Source organism: Myotis daubentonii, chromosome 3 (genome assembly GCF_963259705.1).
Source record: "Myotis daubentonii chromosome 3, mMyoDau2.1, whole genome shotgun sequence".
Classification (NCBI taxonomy): domain Eukaryota; kingdom Metazoa; phylum Chordata; class Mammalia; order Chiroptera; family Vespertilionidae; genus Myotis; species Myotis daubentonii.
Window position 1 is genome coordinate 29,283,550 of NC_081842.1, and position 17,118 is coordinate 29,300,667.

The 17,118-nt window shown below is 38.7% G+C and overlaps 2 protein-coding genes across 6 annotated transcripts in view; one reads left to right on the forward strand and one right to left on the reverse strand.

The window, feature by feature from the left end:
- PDCD10 (programmed cell death 10) overlaps positions 1 to 4,500 on the reverse strand; it is a 44,865-nt gene extending 40,365 nt beyond the window's left edge. For 2 of the 4 annotated variants that reach the window (XM_059686967.1, XM_059686963.1), the window contains exon 1: positions 4,347 to 4,500. The gene's annotated coding sequence lies outside the window, so the exon portion shown is untranslated. Of the gene's footprint in view, positions 1 to 4,292 lie in introns of all 4 variants that reach the window. The other 2 variants (XM_059686965.1, XM_059686964.1) reach the window with 2 other exon arrangements.
- Positions 4,501 to 4,813: 313 nt separating this feature from the next.
- The window catches only part of SERPINI1 (serpin family I member 1), an 81,718-nt gene continuing 69,413 nt past the window's right edge, over positions 4,814 to 17,118 (forward strand). The window contains exon 1 of one of the 2 annotated variants that reach the window (XM_059686961.1): positions 4,814 to 5,376. The gene's annotated coding sequence lies outside the window, so the exon portion shown is untranslated. Of the gene's footprint in view, positions 5,388 to 17,118 lie in introns of both variants that reach the window. The other variant, XM_059686960.1, reaches the window with a different exon arrangement.

A 17,118-nucleotide genomic window follows, 5' to 3' on the forward strand; every position in this document is an offset into this window, starting at 1 on the left:
ACGAACAACATGTAAGAAGTAGTACTTCAGTTTTATCCTCCTCATCGTTGTTATAAGATAAAATTTTATCCAAGATTCTAATAACAGAAGGACTGACTTTTAAGAAAGTGAGTTTAGAATTTATCAAAACCTTATATTTAATAAAAGCTGGGAGAATTATCAAATTTTAAAGCCAAATATCAACATCACTTTTTTGACAATATCTTGTGGGAGAGTGAATTGGTAAACTCAGGAAAGCATGTAAGACCACAGCAACTCAGAGCTGTTGAATTTATTCTTTGTCCATTCCTGTTGTACTGCAAAGGATTAAAGAATTTTTCAGGACCAAAATCTAATACAAATTTATTCCTGAAATTTAGTTTACATGTTAATAAAACATGTAATGTTTACTCTCATAACTATCTAGATTGATAGCAAATAAAATATTACCATAAAACCTAATGAAATATGAATTTTTTCAAGAAGCCCAAAGGTACCTGTCTAAAGCAAGTAATATTAAATATAAAAGTCAAAGGAAGATACCATGGTTAAAAATCAAAATGCAACAACAAAGTAAAAAGGAAATAGTTTGTTGAGGACAAAATTAGATAACTTTAGGGAAGAAGAGAATTCATTAAAAGTTAGTTTCTTCTGGTTTGTTATAATGAATGTTGCTTGCAAAATACAGGACAGGATAAGGCCTCTTAAAATGCTCTGTTATAAAGTTTGCTGTAATAGAAAATGACTCTTGTGTCATTTGCCCATAGAAAACTATCCTGATTTTATTTGTCTTTTAAAATATACTTTTATTGATTACAGAGAGGAAGGAAGGAGAGATAGAAACACCAATGATAAGAGACATTCATTGATCCTCTGCCTCCTTCAGACCCCACATTGGGGACCAAACCCACAACCTGGGCATGTGCCCTGACTGGGAATTGAACTGTGACCTCCTGCACTGGTTCTCAGGTCCATGCTCAACCACTGTGCCACTCTGGCTGGGCAACTACCCTGATTTTAGAGTCCTCCAAGAAATATCTTTCTACAATTTATATTAAACTTCTGTCAATAACTCCTTTTTATCTGAGGGTGGGAAGCGTTTCTGTTTCACTCATTTCTGTATTTCTGTCCCTAGCAGAGTGCTGGAGGCACTGTGCATGAATGCACTCATTTGTTCAATCATTTATTCATTCATTCAGCAAATATTTACTGGGCATTTACTTTATGGCAGATACTGTGTAAGTAGAGAATGAAGGCACATAACAAATGACAGGGCCCTGCTTATAGCCTATAAGGGATTCAGACATTTATCCAATAAATACAGACACAGTTAAGTTCCCATTGTGATGCCGCTACAAAGGAGAAGTTCAGAGGGTGGTGAAGACATCATGGGAACTTACTCTAATTTTAGGAAGGAACGGTCAGGGAGGTCAGGAAAAGTTCCCCTGACATTTAAACTGAGACTTGAAAGTTACTAGAAGTTCGCCAGCTTTGGGAAGGGGAGGAGAAGCAGACAGGCAGGGGGGAGAGAACCAAGTCCCCCAAGTCAGGAAAGAGTTTATGTACCTAGTAATTGAAAGGCACAGTAAATGAGAAAGGCTGGGGAGAAAGGCAGAGAGCTAGATAGGAGATAAAATATAAATTGTTAGTATAAAACAGAGTAAGAGGGTAACAGTATCTGAATATTTAAGTCACTTAAAGTCTTTTTCTCATGCAAAATAAATAATCTAAGGAAAATGAGTTGGGTCTACAATATTCAAGATCTACAGAAAGAACACCTGCATAATGCCTTGGTTCCACCAGTGACCAGTTACATGTCTTTGCACTTAACTAATCTAAAACTCTTCATTCTCTTTGTAAACAGGTACTCAATATTTTAACTACTGGGAATACAATGATAACACGCATATTCTTATGACCTTATATCCTTAAAAACAAAGAGAAAGATGGAATGGGAGACATTCTAAGTCCTGTAAGAGATGATGTCACATGGCTGACACAAGGCTCCAGCAAAATCGCTATGAAAATGCAAGGGCACACATGAACCTGTGAACCTTAAATTATTCAATGTGCAGATATCGAAAATGACCACAGTATTCCAGTCTGTGACTGAAAGATACAGAAACATTACTCCATCATGACAACACAGGTGAAGTATAAAAACTTGATCTCAGAAATGAAGAGAAGTTAGTGGTAAAACTAAACGAAGGGAAAAAATAACACATGCTGACCAAGTGCATTATAGTTTACTTGCAAATTTTCCTGACTTTTACTTCAAAAGCTCATTCCACAACCTCATAGCTGCATGCCAAAAGGCAGAAAAACTCATCTCACACTTCCCCAACAAAAAGTAGATGCCTACACTGCCTTCCATGAAACAACATTCTTGCTTTCCTACCACTCACTCACGTTCAGCGTATGGTCTACTTAAACTACAGCATCCTTCCAATTCAGCGCAAAGCCCCCACATAATTCTCCGTTTGTTTAGCGGGTCTTCCTTCTTTCTGTACTGCAATCCTCATGGTGCTGTGTTACCCCTGATTTTACTTCATTCTACAGTACTATACCTCTTCCTATTTCAAATGTCATACTAATTTCCAGACCATCTTAACTTCAATCATAGGGGAACCTAATACCTCTGATTCTAGAAAATGTTTTTGCGTTCAAAAGGTGACAGTATTAATAACTGCAAAGTACATTCAAAACGCAGCATATTTCGATGTATACAACAGTAAACCAGGACTGATTACCTGCTCTCACCTGACTCTTGTTTATAAACTTACCAAGAAGAAATCCTGAAGTCACTGAACACACTCCAAATTCTATTAAAGAACTAACTACCCAATAACATTCATGAGCTTTAACTGGTCATAGTAACACCTGTACAGGGTAAGACTAGAACAAGTACAGTACTTTCTACTTAATATAAAACACAAATGTCCCATTTTTCCATTCTTTAATTTAAGAATGAGTACCACCGCGCCGGGCTAGCTCAGTCGGTAGAGCATGAGACTCTTAAGAATGAGTTAAAAATCATAGATGATGCCAAGAAAAATGAAATGTGTACGAGCCTGGTGTTATTTATGCAAACATCCCAGAGTCAAGTAAACGAGGGGAAAAGAAATTTTTAAAAAATGTTATTACCTCCAAGAAATGCAATGTATCTTCTTTTCTAATAATGATCACACTAAACTTTCTTGATGCTGTATTATTTTTGAAAAGTGTAAAATAAGTTTTAAGAAATAATTTCAATCCCATTGTGGTCAGTTTTATGAAATGAGAGAAAAAAAAAAAAAACAGTCCTAAGGTAGGAAGGGAAAATAATCACCTTTTACCTAAGGGGTGGGAAGTATTATTTCAACTGACTTTCCCCCATATCACTGTCTACTGTTTAAAGTAGCAGTACAGTCCATCACTTACTATATACCCCTAATAAAAGAAAAAAAATATGTAAGTTGAAACCGATTTTTCCCCCCAAAAGGTTAGAATGTGTCCTTTTTTTTTTTAATGGAGGAATTCCTCCCCAGTTCAAAAGGTCTTCACCTCACAAATGGCTTCTTAAAAATACCTAACATGCTTTCCTTTCCAACTTCCTCCACCCTCCTCAGAAAACACAACCAGCTCTCTCTCCGGGGCAGCAGCCGACCCAGAATCTGGACTGCAAACTCCCATCTGTCCCTCCGGCTGTGACCTTGGGCACCTCACCTCTCCCCTCGTCTCCCCATCGGCATCCCCAGGCGAACGCTCTCTGCAAGCAGTCGCGGTGCACACGCACCTCAGCAATTACCCCTACGAGGGTCGGGGCTTTCCGCTTAGGGCAGAACCACCTCCTTGGAGGGGCCACACCGTGAAACTGGAACTGAATCCCTAGATCCCTGTCCACATTTGACTCCTGCTGGTACAGCTCTCTTTCCCCAAAGGGCATAACCTGAGTCACCCCAACAACAGAGCCCTACGCGCATTTCCCTTCCTCCTCTCCTCCCTACCCTGCTGCTACAGCGGGGAAAAACAGCAGCCTCGCCCCCCCGCCCCAAGCCACACCTGACGAGGACCCCACCCCAGGTACATCCGCCCCCTCCCTTCTCCGGGGGCAGCAGAGGCCAACCTCGCCCTTCCCCTCCGCCCCCACCAAGAGGAGACTTCCTGGAGGCGTCCGGGCCCCAGCGGGGTGAGCGGCGTTTACACACCGCTTTACGCCACTCGCGTAGGGTAGCCTCGCTGACGCCCAGAGGGCCCCGTTCCCAGCCCCGTCCGCTCCGCCTGCCAGAACCAAGCCCGAGTGCCCCCGCCACGGCCCTGGTGTGACCCCAAACCTCTTAGGCTCTGCGCAGGGCTACAGGAAAGGAGACGGAACAGCCGCACCTTACCGGCCACTGAGGCACTGACTTCACTTCCCACCTTCGAGCCCTCTTCAACTCCCGGATCAATTCACTCCGGCGACGCCGGAAGGACCCGAGAGGAACCAGGCGTTGTCCGGAATCCTGCCCAGCCGGAGTCGCGCAAGGGCCTATGGGGACTCGTAGTTCCACTCGCCGGCGGCGTCGGCACTTCATGCACCTTCAAGACTACACTTCCCGGCAGGCCGTGCGGTGGAGCCTAAGACGATGGGTGGGGACACTTCTAGCCAATGGGAGGAGAGTTCCCTGCCTTTGCGGGAGTTGGTGAATTGAACTGAGAGGGTGCACGGAAAGAAGAGGAAGGGAGGGGTCAGCTCTCACCTGCGCCAATCAGGGTGCCGGGTCGGCCCGCGGCTACTCACCCATTGTGGGGGCGGGCTAGCGGAGTCCAGGAAGGAAGGGAAGTGGGTGGGTGGGCAGAGTTCAAAGTAGGAACGTGGAGCTACTGAACTGTGGACACGGGCGGAATGGACACATGTGGGGAGTCGCCGGGGTGGAGGGACGGTACAGTGTGGGGACGGTCCCTGGCCCCAGGAGCAGCTTGCACGGAAGCGGCCGAGCCCTAGACACATCGGGCGGCCAGACCTCCGAGTCGGGGAGAGAGAAAGGTTGAGCCTGGACTCCTCGCGGAGGTGCCCGGGCGGGGCGGGAGTAGAGGGGGGTTAGCACCGGGTGTGAAGCTACGGAGAGACAGGAGAGAGGTCCCCAGGGAGAGGGACGCAGCCGAATAGCTGCCGAAGTGCAGGGATCGGGAGGTCCCGGATAGCATCTTCCCGCCGCCTCCAGCCGGGGCAGCTGCGGAACAGCAGGGGGAGGAGCCACGGCCGCCGGATTCGCCAACTAGAGGCGAGGAAGGCGGAGCTTGTGTCCCCGTAGCAGCCGAAGGCGCAGCCTGGACTTAGTTTTCCCGGAGAGAGGAGAGCAGGAACGCGAGAGGAGCGGAGCGGAGCGGAGCGCAGTCCTCTGAGCATCAGCTCCCGCATCCCGCCAGGGCTTGCAGGTGTGTGGGAGGTAAGCCTCGGTGTGTCTTCTGGCGCCTGCACCTTGCCCGGGAGAAAGCTTCTTCCCGTAGGAATTATTTCAAGGCACGGCTACAAAAGAGTCTGTCTGACTCGGATTAAGAGAACTGGTGCAAACCCTTTTAGGTGAAATGTACATTTTTCGACTTTGGCGAGGGGATGGGAAGCAAAAGGTGGCTTGACTCTAGCTATAAAGGGCGTGGCTAATGTTTTTTGTTTGAGTTGTGCCATGAAAACTGTTCAGGGAGATTGCAAGATTGAGGGAAAGGATATCCTGTTCATTGAGAACAAGGTGAATGTTAGTTATCTAGATAGGTGCGTAGCTGATAAAAAAAAAAAAAAAAAAGAAAAGAAAAGAAAAAGAAAAATTGTCACCGATACAGAATTACTTCCAAACTCTCATTGGGAAAATAACTTTGCATTCTTCAATATCTACCCTTTACATTGTCTTATCAGATTGTCATGCCACCGACCTGTTTTCCCGGGTGGTGGTACTGCAGGTTCCTAGGATTGAAAGAGATTTGTATGAAAGAAGCAAATGCAGGCAGGAATAATCACGATGACTAAACCTATCAGAAGAACTTTTGCCAGCAATTGTGTAGAAATATGTTTTAGTAGATGGATACTTAGCTTTCCGTCCAGCAGCTTTAGACTATTGGAACAAAGACCGGGACTCAGCCTACAGTAGGAACATATGATGTACTTCATTGCTGCTCCTAATTCTGTCATTTGTACATAACCGGTAATATTTGTACATTACAAAAAAAACCAAAAATAAATTAAAAAGTACAAGGGAAGCTGTAAAAGGATCTTTTCTGCTTAAACAGCATGTGCTAATTGATTACCTTTCCTATGTGTTATGATGGGATCACGATTAAAACACTTGTACTAACTAGTATCATAAAATAAGTTTATTCTTGGTATTAAGCCATATATGATGTAATGTAATTAAATACCTATGGTTGAAGATATGTTTTAATAGTAGATGAAGATCAGAGATGTATCTACCTTTGTGTTACTATGACAATATTGCAGCCTTTCCTTTTTAGAAAAGTATGTAAAAAGCTATTTGCCTAGTTCTTTTCCTTTTTGTTAGAGATTCCCCAGATCACATAGCTTTTAATCATAGTAGCATATTGCAGCACATTTTGCTCTGAAATGTTTTCTTTATGATAGTTACATATTTCAGAGTTTTCCTGGATATTTTAATCTGGGTTTTTGTTTGTTTTTTTTGTGTGTGTTTTTTTTGAACTCCTGATTACCTTCTATTTTCTTTTTTATGCTTTCTTGATTTTATTTACAAGTTTTGGATTTTATTTTTCTGTAAGGCACACAAAATTCCTTTTTGAAAAGAAATGGCTGGAAGGAATTCTATTCATAGCTTAAAGTTCATTCCTACCAATGTGCTACCATGGTTAACCTAAGTGACTTATCACCGTATTTACTCCTCCCCTCCAGTACCCGCTTCCACACTCTCACACACCAGGGAAATATAGAGGCTGACAGGTCTTGGAAAACCAGCTGCCTTTACATTGTCCCCAGGCAGATCAGGTAGGTATTAGAAGCAGCTGAGGGTTCAAAAGAAAAAGCAACAGTAGCCACTAAACTTAGCAGCCATGCTAAGGGTCCAATTTAATCTTTGCTACATCATGGGAGAGTCTATTAATCCACATAGCTGATATGACCCTGTGAAAATGATTTTAGGTGCCTGGGAGGTGGGGGGAGAGGGGAATGGGTGCTAGGGTATAATGGGGCTTGGAAAATATTGTTTGCCCTTGTTATTTGTGATTATGTGGATTGTCCTGAGTCAGTCGTGGATTCTCTCTCAGACTCTGCTAGTGATTCATTCTGTTAAATTGAACACTTGCTGTCAATGGTTTATTTTCCTTGTGTAATAATAATAATTGATAACAATACTGGCAATGAAGTTCTTTCAGAGCCTTTATTAAAGATATTTTTGGAAGAGTTTGGTTGGAGATCAGTTAATAACCAAGTAAATGGGAAAGAAAATAAATATCAAACTGTTGAAATTCAGATGTACTTTGAATCACAACTATGCATATGTCTTCTACTTTGAGCTATAATGACGGTTAGCATATCATTAGGAAGGAATGAGTTTGTGATATTAAAGCACCAGATTTTTCACCTGTTTCCAAGATGAATTCTTTTTATTATGTCAATGAATGAGATTGGGTTCCCATATCACTGGGGAGAAAGAAGATCATGTTTTTATAAGGGAGGATATCATTAGCAATATATGGTACTTGGGTAGTATATCTTGAACTCTTGACATATTTTAAATTGATGTTCATATTAAATCTCAGATAATCTGAAGACATTGATTGTATGTTACTGGTTTTGAGAAGGTTTAGTACAAGGCAGTTCAGAATGTATGTAAAGCACCACCTAGGTTAAAAGCATATTACTGTATTTATTCTGTTCTTGATTTTTATTATTTGTGTATGGCTATCAGTGAATATATGATATGGTGAGAAAGAAAAACAACGGAGTGCAGAATGTCTCTCTTGAATGGAAGATGCTCTGGAGATTAATGTTCTTTAGCCAGACTTGGTTACAAAATATACTTTGGACTATTTTTTAATTTAAAATTATAACTAAGCCTATTGAGTAGCATGGATTTCTCTTTCTAGCAGGAGGATTCACTGATGACTTAAAGGTTCAAGATCAAATGATTTTGGGGCAGTGGAGTAGGTAGGGTTAGGGGCTTTACCAAGTGGGAATAGATATGAAGAAAACTGAGAAATATATCCTTGGCAAGAACAAAGAGATTTGATTTTTTTTTAATTAAATGCCTATAAGTGATTCCATGGCCTCCCACCCAATCATTAATCTTTAGAGGCCTATATCCATAGTGGGATACAGTACTTTCCTACATTGCCATTTTAATTGGAGTCAGACTGACATTAATTCATTAGATTTTTAATAATAATGGGTTATTAAAGGAAAGCAGAAAGATCATGCATGTATAGTCACTTCTAAGTGAAACTTATTATTATCTGGATATAATATTAAAAAGAAGTAAAAACCTAAAATGATGTTTTGCCCCGTAATAACAGAGGTACTTAAACCAGACACTGAAGATGAACAAGTCACACACACACCAGTCCCCTTTTAAACCAAACTCCTAAGGCTAAGAACTGCTTTGGGGATCAGGATTAATTATTATACAAAGATAAAGATATGTCATTCTGTTTTTAATCTTACCTCTTGTTTTCAGAATTTAGTTTTTAAAGTTTGGTGAGTGTGTTTTAAGTAACTATATTATTAGCTCCTGTAAAATACACACTTTTAAAAAAATAGATTTTTATTGACTTCAGAGAGGAAGGAAGAGGGAGAGAGAGATAGAAACACCAGTGATGAGAAAGAATCATTGATTGGCTGCCTCCTGCACGCCCCTTACTGGGGATGGAGCCTGCAGCCTGGGCATGTGCCCTTGACTAGAATCAAACCCGGGACCCTTCAGTCCACAGGCCCACACTCTATCCACTGAGCCAAACCGGCTAGGGCTGGACTATACACTTTTTTCTATCTTTTGCTGGTTCTGAGTGCTGCATATCATGCTTAGCATAAAGAAATAGCCCTACCCTTGGCTGGTGTGGCTCACTTGGTTGGGGCATTGTCCACTGCACTGGAGGGTCACCGGTTCTATTCCAGGTCAGGATACATACCCAGGTTGCAGGTTCAGTCCCCTGTCGGGGCACTTATGGGAGGCAATAGATCGATATTTCTCTCTCTCATTCTCCTGTTCTCTCTCTCTCTCTCTCTCTCTCTCTCTCTCTCTCTCTCTCTCTCTCTCTCTCTCTCTGTCTCTAAAAATAAATAAATAAAAGCCCTAGAACCACCTACTAAATTAGAACCATTGACCAATACTTTTTAAAAAATGTATTGAATTTATTGGTTAATAAAATTATATAGGTTTCTGGTGTATAATTCTATGAATATATCATCTGTATATTGTATTGTGTTCAACACCCAAAGTCAAGTCTCCTTCCATCACCATTTATCCTCCCTTTACCTTCTTCCCTTTTCCACCCCCTTTCCTCTGGTAATCCCATACTATTGTCTGTGTCTGTGAGTTTATTTGTTTGCTTAATCCTTCACTTTTTTCCACCCAGCCCCCCAAACTCCCTCCCCTCTGACAGCTGTTAGTCTGTTCTCTGTACCTATGAGTCTGTCTCTATTGTGCTTGTTAGTTCATTTTTTTCATTAGATTCCATATATCAGTGCAATCAAATGGTACATGTCTTCCTCTAGTTGGCTCATTTCACTTAGTATAATACTCTCCAGGTCTATCTATGCTGTTGCAAAATGTAAGATTTCCTTCCTTTTTTACAGCTGAGTAGTATTCCATTGTATAAATGTACCACAGCTTTTTTATAACTCATCTCCTGATGAGCACTTGGGCTGCTTCCAAATCTTGGCTATTGTAAATAGCGCTGCAATGAACATAGGGGTGCATATACTCTTTCGAATTAGTGTTTCAGATTTCTTCAGATATATTCCCAGAAGTGGAATCCTGGGTCATAAGGCATTTCCATTTTTCATTTTTTGAGAAAACTCCATACTATTTTCCATAGTGACTGTACCAGTCTGCATTCCCACTGACAGTGCACGAGGGCTCCCTTTTTTCCACATCCTCGCCAGCACCTGTTGGTTGATTTATTAATGACAGTCATTCTGACAGGTGTGAGGTGATATCTCATTGTGGTTTTCATTTGCATTTCTCTGATGATTTCATTGAGTATCTTTTCATATGTCTATTGGCCATCTATATGTCCTCTTTGGAGAAGTGTCTATTCAGGTCCTTTGCCCATTTTTTTAAGTGGATTGTATTCACTGAGATGTCTTGCACTTTGATAGACAAGAGTCAATTGCCTATCAAAGAAAAATTACTATTATTTTATTATTCTACCTCACAGAATAATTACTATTAATTAAGCCTACTGAGGATGTCTTTGTGCTGGTTAGCCTTTGCAAAAGTGTCAGTTGAGCCCAATTTGATTCAGACTGTGTGGGCTGCAAAAGAACTTATCTACAACTTTGTGTGCCAGTGTTTCTAAATTTGTCCCAAGGATAGGGGATGTGAGTGAGTGGAAGAGGCTCTCCCACTGGTGGCACCAGAGGTCTTTTTACAACCAAGGAAGCCTCTGTATGGCTCACCACCATGTTACCTCCCATAAAGTACCTTCGTTGAAGCTTATGTATAAAGAGCATATTTCATTCTAGAAAACCTGAATTGGCCCATCTATGACCTGCATGTGGAGTTGGGCACTTACTGTTCTGTGCATTTGGACCTTGCAGAAACGGATTAATCTGATTAGTGTTAGAATTAAGAATTCCAATGTGTTTTTTTCTTTTCATTATTATAAGACCTGGAGAAGTCTAGTTCATTGTAAATAGTTCTTTAGTAGTAAATTTAATACTGCAGATATTTAACTGTCCTTTGTATTTTAACGATTCCTAGCATATTGATATATACAAACTGGCTTAGAACTAATGATTGATTAATCTTCCTTCATCATGTTCCTTCTGCATTACTCTTAATGTAATGCTTAGCATTGAGCCTTGTGCAGGGTAAGCTGAGTTCATAACTGTCTTTACCAGATGCAGAGGATCTTCAGAACTAAGACAGTTTCATTTACCTTTGCATTTATTTTGAGAGCCTTAGGCATAGTTTGTACTTGATAAAAATTTGTTTAAATACTTGACAACCACTAATGAAGTATCACTTTACATTTTTCACAGTCAAGTACAACTAGAAAAGTGATTTTTCTTAGACATCTGTTTTAGCACCAAATTTTGCCCTCTGCCCACAATAATTGCTTATATAGAACTAAATAGAAGTATTGCTGTATTTCGTTGGATTTCTGAATGAATAGAGCAAATATTGCTATTAACTGCAACCTTGCATATATATGTGTGTGTACTTTAGATATAAACTTATTAATTGGACGTCATTTGGAATTTATGTCGTTTCTCCTTGCCAGTGCTGACTCAAAGATGTGCTTTTAAGTGACACTCCCCAACATATGTACACACACATTTTAAGACTTTTTTTCTTCTTCTTGGCACAGAAATAGAGAGAAATAGATAATTGTAATATGAGGCTTTAGCTTAACTAAAATTCAACTGGTCTTACATGTTCTATTTTTAATGAAATGGTTGCATTGGGAGGCCTTATTCAGGTTTATTATACCTAAATTATACAGGTTTTTGTCATCTTTGATCCAGCATGGGAAGGCATGAGCTCTGAGATTTGGCACTAGCAGGGCTCAGTGCTGGCGGTCTGTGCAGCATGGCTGCTGAAGTGCGTGCATGGTACCTCACATTCCAGCCACTGCTTCAAGGCCCCCTTCTGGCTCAGCGTAGGAAAGGAATCTTCTGAGCTGCATACAGCTCATAATTTAGTGTGGGAAGGCAGGCAGATGGAATTTACTTTGATTTAATAACCTCATTTTCCTAAGTGTATTGTTTTTCCCAGATATAGCTCAGACCATAGTTCTCAGTAACAGTAACTCAGGTGTCACAGAGTGATCTCCATAGCACAATTTAGTGATTACCTATCAACTTTATAGTCCCCTTCCCCTCCCCACAGCCCCACCATTTCGGCTTCTTTTGAATAGACTCAGAAGAGCTCACTGGCATACTTTTGATATTTTGCCTCACACTGGATTGCTTCCGCCATTTTTTGATAACTTAAATTTTGTTTTGAAAAATTAGTTTTATATGAGGTCTTTTAACTCTGTGTAACTTGAAGAGTTAATTTTATTGTTTTTCTGCTGTATGCTATAGATGCTGTATTATGATGAATAATTTGGGGCACTCACTTGAATTAAATCAGTTATTGGAGCATTTAATTGTTGTGTACTTCACAGAGCAATTTAAAATCATTGAAGCAATTAATGTTTTTTAAATACATTCAGCCTTCCAGTTAAAAGCCTCTACAAAGTATCCTAATTGCTTACAGATATTAAATCACTTTCTCTATGTTCAAAACAGGTTAAATTGTATTTATATCATTCATTTGACATCTAATACTGGATGAAATTTGTACAATACCAGCATTCTCACAGCTATGTAACAATGGTATAATTAATTGTTTTTGCTAAATCAGGAAACCTTAACTATGTATTATGAGGGTTTGAGCACAAGGTACATTAACTAAATCTAAGACAGAAAGGCATTTTTTTTTCTGTATTTCAAAGTTTCTGATATGTTCTTTTAAAAATAGAATACTAATTATTTAAAATTATAAAGGCCTAATAATAACTGTTCACATTTTTTTTAAATGTTTTATTGATTTCAGGGAGAGAGAGGGAGAAAGAGACAGAAACGTTGACAAGAGAGAAACATTGATTGGCTGCCCTCTGCATGTCCCCTATCGGGGATCAAGCCCATAACCCTGACATGTCCCCTGACCAGGAATTGAACCAGCAACCTCTACTTCTACTTCCCAAAGCCTTCCCTGATGACAATGTATAGCAATTTCTTCTGCCTCCGGACTTCTACCAGAGTAATAGTTGCAACATCAAAGTCCTAAAATACACACCCTTCTTTTAGCACCATATTCTACCTTGATGCATGGGACAACGCTCAACCACTGGGCCACACCAGCTGGGCACTATTCATGTTTTTAATATCAGATTTAGCTAATACTTGGTAATATAAAATTAAACAGTTTGAAAGAGAAAGAAATCTTTTTATCCAAGATTACCTTAAAGCAAATTTTTATATACATTATGTGGCTCAAAAGTAATTGACATTCCAGTTCAGAGCAGAATAATGAGGAATGGGTGTACCTATTGAGCCTTTCTCTTTTAATCAGGAAATAAAAAGCTTTCCCAATGACCTCCAGCAAATGGCCACTGTAGAAAAACTGGCCCATGGCATGTGGCTGTCCCTAGCGTCAAGGGATGTTGAGATATTAAGGATTTTTGGCCTCTGTGGTGGGTGAAAGAAGAGGGTAGTGGTTTGAGAATGTTTTTTGAGTAACCAGTCAACAGTTTCAGCTTTACTTTAATCATTAAAACCCTGTTAACTTTAAATTATATTCTTTCTCATTCTGTCACTGACTCAGAGCCTCCAGTTTGTTTGTTTTATCTCCAGAATAGAAAACCCCAATCTTCTTACAACAAGTTTTCACTTCTGTGACTACCAAGTTTTAAGTTTCTAGGCAAAGGCATTCCTCAGAGACTCGGTATCTCTGGTTAAAAGGTTATCTGGCCCATACCACATAAATATTTGTCCTGTATTTTCATATTCAGTAACTCTTGAAAGGATGATTTTATCATAAATCTGCTTTAAACCTCCAAATGGACTGCATTTGAGATTATGGGTATAAGGCAAATGAAAGAACAATTGAATATTAGGATTCTTTTTAAGAAAATTTATCTCCCCCTCCAAAAAAAAAACAACACCATAAAATAAGCCATCATTTCATAGAGAGGAATGCACTCTAAAAATGTTTAATCCTGGCAAATGGTGTTGTAACTCATTTCTAAAATGTAAAAAATATTATTGACATCTGTGCAGTGATCATTACCTAAATTATGACTCATTCTTATAATGACACATCTTGGACTTACGTTTATAATAAGATATAATTCCTTGAAATAGGAAAGTCTGAGGAGAAAATTGAAACTGAGAAAATAAAAATAAATGCCTATTTTTTTCTACGTTAAAAAAACTCATAATCAATGATTTTGATCTTGGCTATATTACAGTTGTCTACATTTCCATATCAACACTTTATTGTCCAATTTTTACATTATATCATGTGATCTTAGGTGAGTGGCTTTTTTGGGACAAAACTTTCCAGATATAATTACATATAAATTTCTAAATTACTCTTAACAGTCTGTCACATGGGGTTGAGTGTTATGAAGAGATACAACAAAATACAGGTTGGGACAAAAGTAGGTTTATAGTTGTTCATGTTGAAAATAATACAATGATTAAGAAATAATAATATAAGAATAAACTCTTTGCTTCACATACTTATAACTGAATCTACTTTTGTTCCTCCCAGTATATGAAATCACTTATTCCTTGGGATAATCTTTTGTCATTATAGTTAACAAAAGAAGGCATTGCAAGACACATGTATATAAAAACAAGGGTTATGTACTTTGCTACTTTGGTATTGCAACAGTTACTCTGGTAGAACTCCAGGAGCAGAAGAAATTGCTATAGATTGTCATCAGGGAAGGCTTTGAGAAGCAGAAGTAGAGCAGCATGGTGCCTTGGTTAAGAGCAGGGGATGGCAAGCTATAGCTTGCAGCCTCACTACCTTTTTTTGTAAGTCTAATTGTAATGGAACACAGCTATGCCCATCATTTACATACTGTTAAAATGGCTTTCTTGCTATAACAGCGGAATTGAGTCATTGTGAGAAAGACCACATGGCCCACAGCCTAAAATATTTCCTATCTGGCCCTTTTAAAAATAAATGTGTCAACCACTGGTTAAGAATGTGGGCTCTGCAATCAGACAAAACTGGGTTCAAATTTGGTTTTGCAATCCGTAAGTTGACTCAAAGGCTGTTTATGTTGATACACTAATGTGATTTCACATAAAGTGCTTTGCACAACACCTAGCATGTGGTAGATGTTCATTAAATAGTGTTGTATTAAATTTATGATTTTATTTTATTATGACTTATTTTAAAATGAGCTATAACTTATAATTCAAATGGAGATTTGAAGCTCTACATTTAGGTATTCCCTACCCCTAAAATAAATGTTTAGAAAACTGAGAAGGGTATCATTTAATCATAGGAAATTTTCAAGAGTTTCACAAAATGTTGTCTAGGGACAATGACATTGATGTAATAGCCAAACAACCTAAATATATGGAAACGTAAAGCCCAGACTTTAAAATACAATCATAGGCATACCTTGTAAATATTGTGGGTTTGATTCCAGACCACTACAATAAACCAAATATTGCAAATAAGCAAGTCACACAAATTTTTTAGTTTCCCAATGCATATAAAAGTTATGTTTCCACTATACTGTAGCATGTTAACTGCAATAGCATTATGTCTTAAGAAACAATTTACACACCTCAATTAAATAGTTTTAAGTATCTATTGCTAGTAAATGCTAACCGCTGTCTAAGCCTGTTAGAAAAATGGGAGCAGTAGATGCTCTACACAGGGTTTTCACAAACTTTCAATTTGTGAAAAATGTAATACCTGCAAAGCACAATAAAGCGACAGAACAGTATATTGAATTAAGATCGAACAGTGTATTTAATATTGTAGGAGGCCATGCTGGTCAATTAAAAAAGAAGTTAGGGTACTTTATTTTACCTAGAAGAAAATGATATTTAAAAGTGAATATACTAAAGAAGGAACATCACTAATCCTACAAAAATAAAAGATTATTAGGGAATATTATGAACAATTATATGGTAACAAATTAGATAACCTAGATGAAATGGACAAATTTCTACAAAAACACAAACTACCAAACAACGTAAGAAGAAATAGAAAATCTAAATATAGATTTAAATTTATCTTCAACAGAATACTAGCAAATCAAATCTGGCAACAATTAAAAAATCATACAGCATGATGATGTGGTATTTATTCCAAGAATTCAAGGTTAGTTTAACATGAAATATATCAATGCAATCTACTATATCAACAGAATAAAAGACACATGATCATCTTAATAGATGCAGAAAAACATTTGACAAAATCCAACACATTTTCATGATGAAAACACTCAATAAAATCGGAATACAAAGATACCTCCTCAGTCTAACAAAGGACATCTACAAACAACCCACAGCTAACATCATTTTTTATTTTATTCGTTTTTTCAAATATATTGTTATTGATTTCAAAGAGGAAGGGGGAGAGAGACAGAGAGAGACATCAACAATGAGAGAGAATCATCAATCATCAATTGGCTGCCTTCTGCACACCCCATACTGGGGATCGAGCCCGCAACCCGACCTGACTGGGACTCGAACTGTGACCTGGTCCATAAGTCGACGCTCAACCACTGAGCCATGCTGGCCAGGTGCTAACATCATTTTTAACGGTGAAAGACTGAATAATTTCTCTTAAGGTCAGGAATAAGAGAAGAATACTAGTATCTTCTATTCAACATTGAACCAGAGGTTCTACCAAAGGTAGTTAGGTAAGAAAAAGACATGAAAAGCATCCCATTTAGAAATAAAGAAATAAATCTATCTCTGCTCACAAATGAAATATCTTGTATGTACAAAATTCTATTAGAACTAATAAAAAAGTTCAAGGTTGCAAGATACAGAATCAAGATAAATCAATGAAATAAAGAATAATTCCTTTACAATAGCATCAAAAAGAAGTACTTAGGAATAGATTTAGCAAAGGAAGTACAAGAGTTATATACCCAAAACACAAAATGGTGCACAGAATATCACTAGAGGAGATTAAAGAGGACCCAAATAAATTGAAAGATAGCTCATGTTTGTGGATTGAAAGACAATATTGTTAAGATGTCAGTATTCCCCAAATCTACAGATTTAATGCATCAAAATATCAGCTATCTCTTTCGCAAAAATTAACAAGGTGATCTTAAAACTTATGTGGAAATGCAAGGGACCTAGACTTATATGTATGTATCAGTGGAATAGAATTGAGAGTTCAGAAACACCCTTACATTTATGGTCAGTTGATTTTTGACAAGAGAAAGGATAGTCTTCAGTAA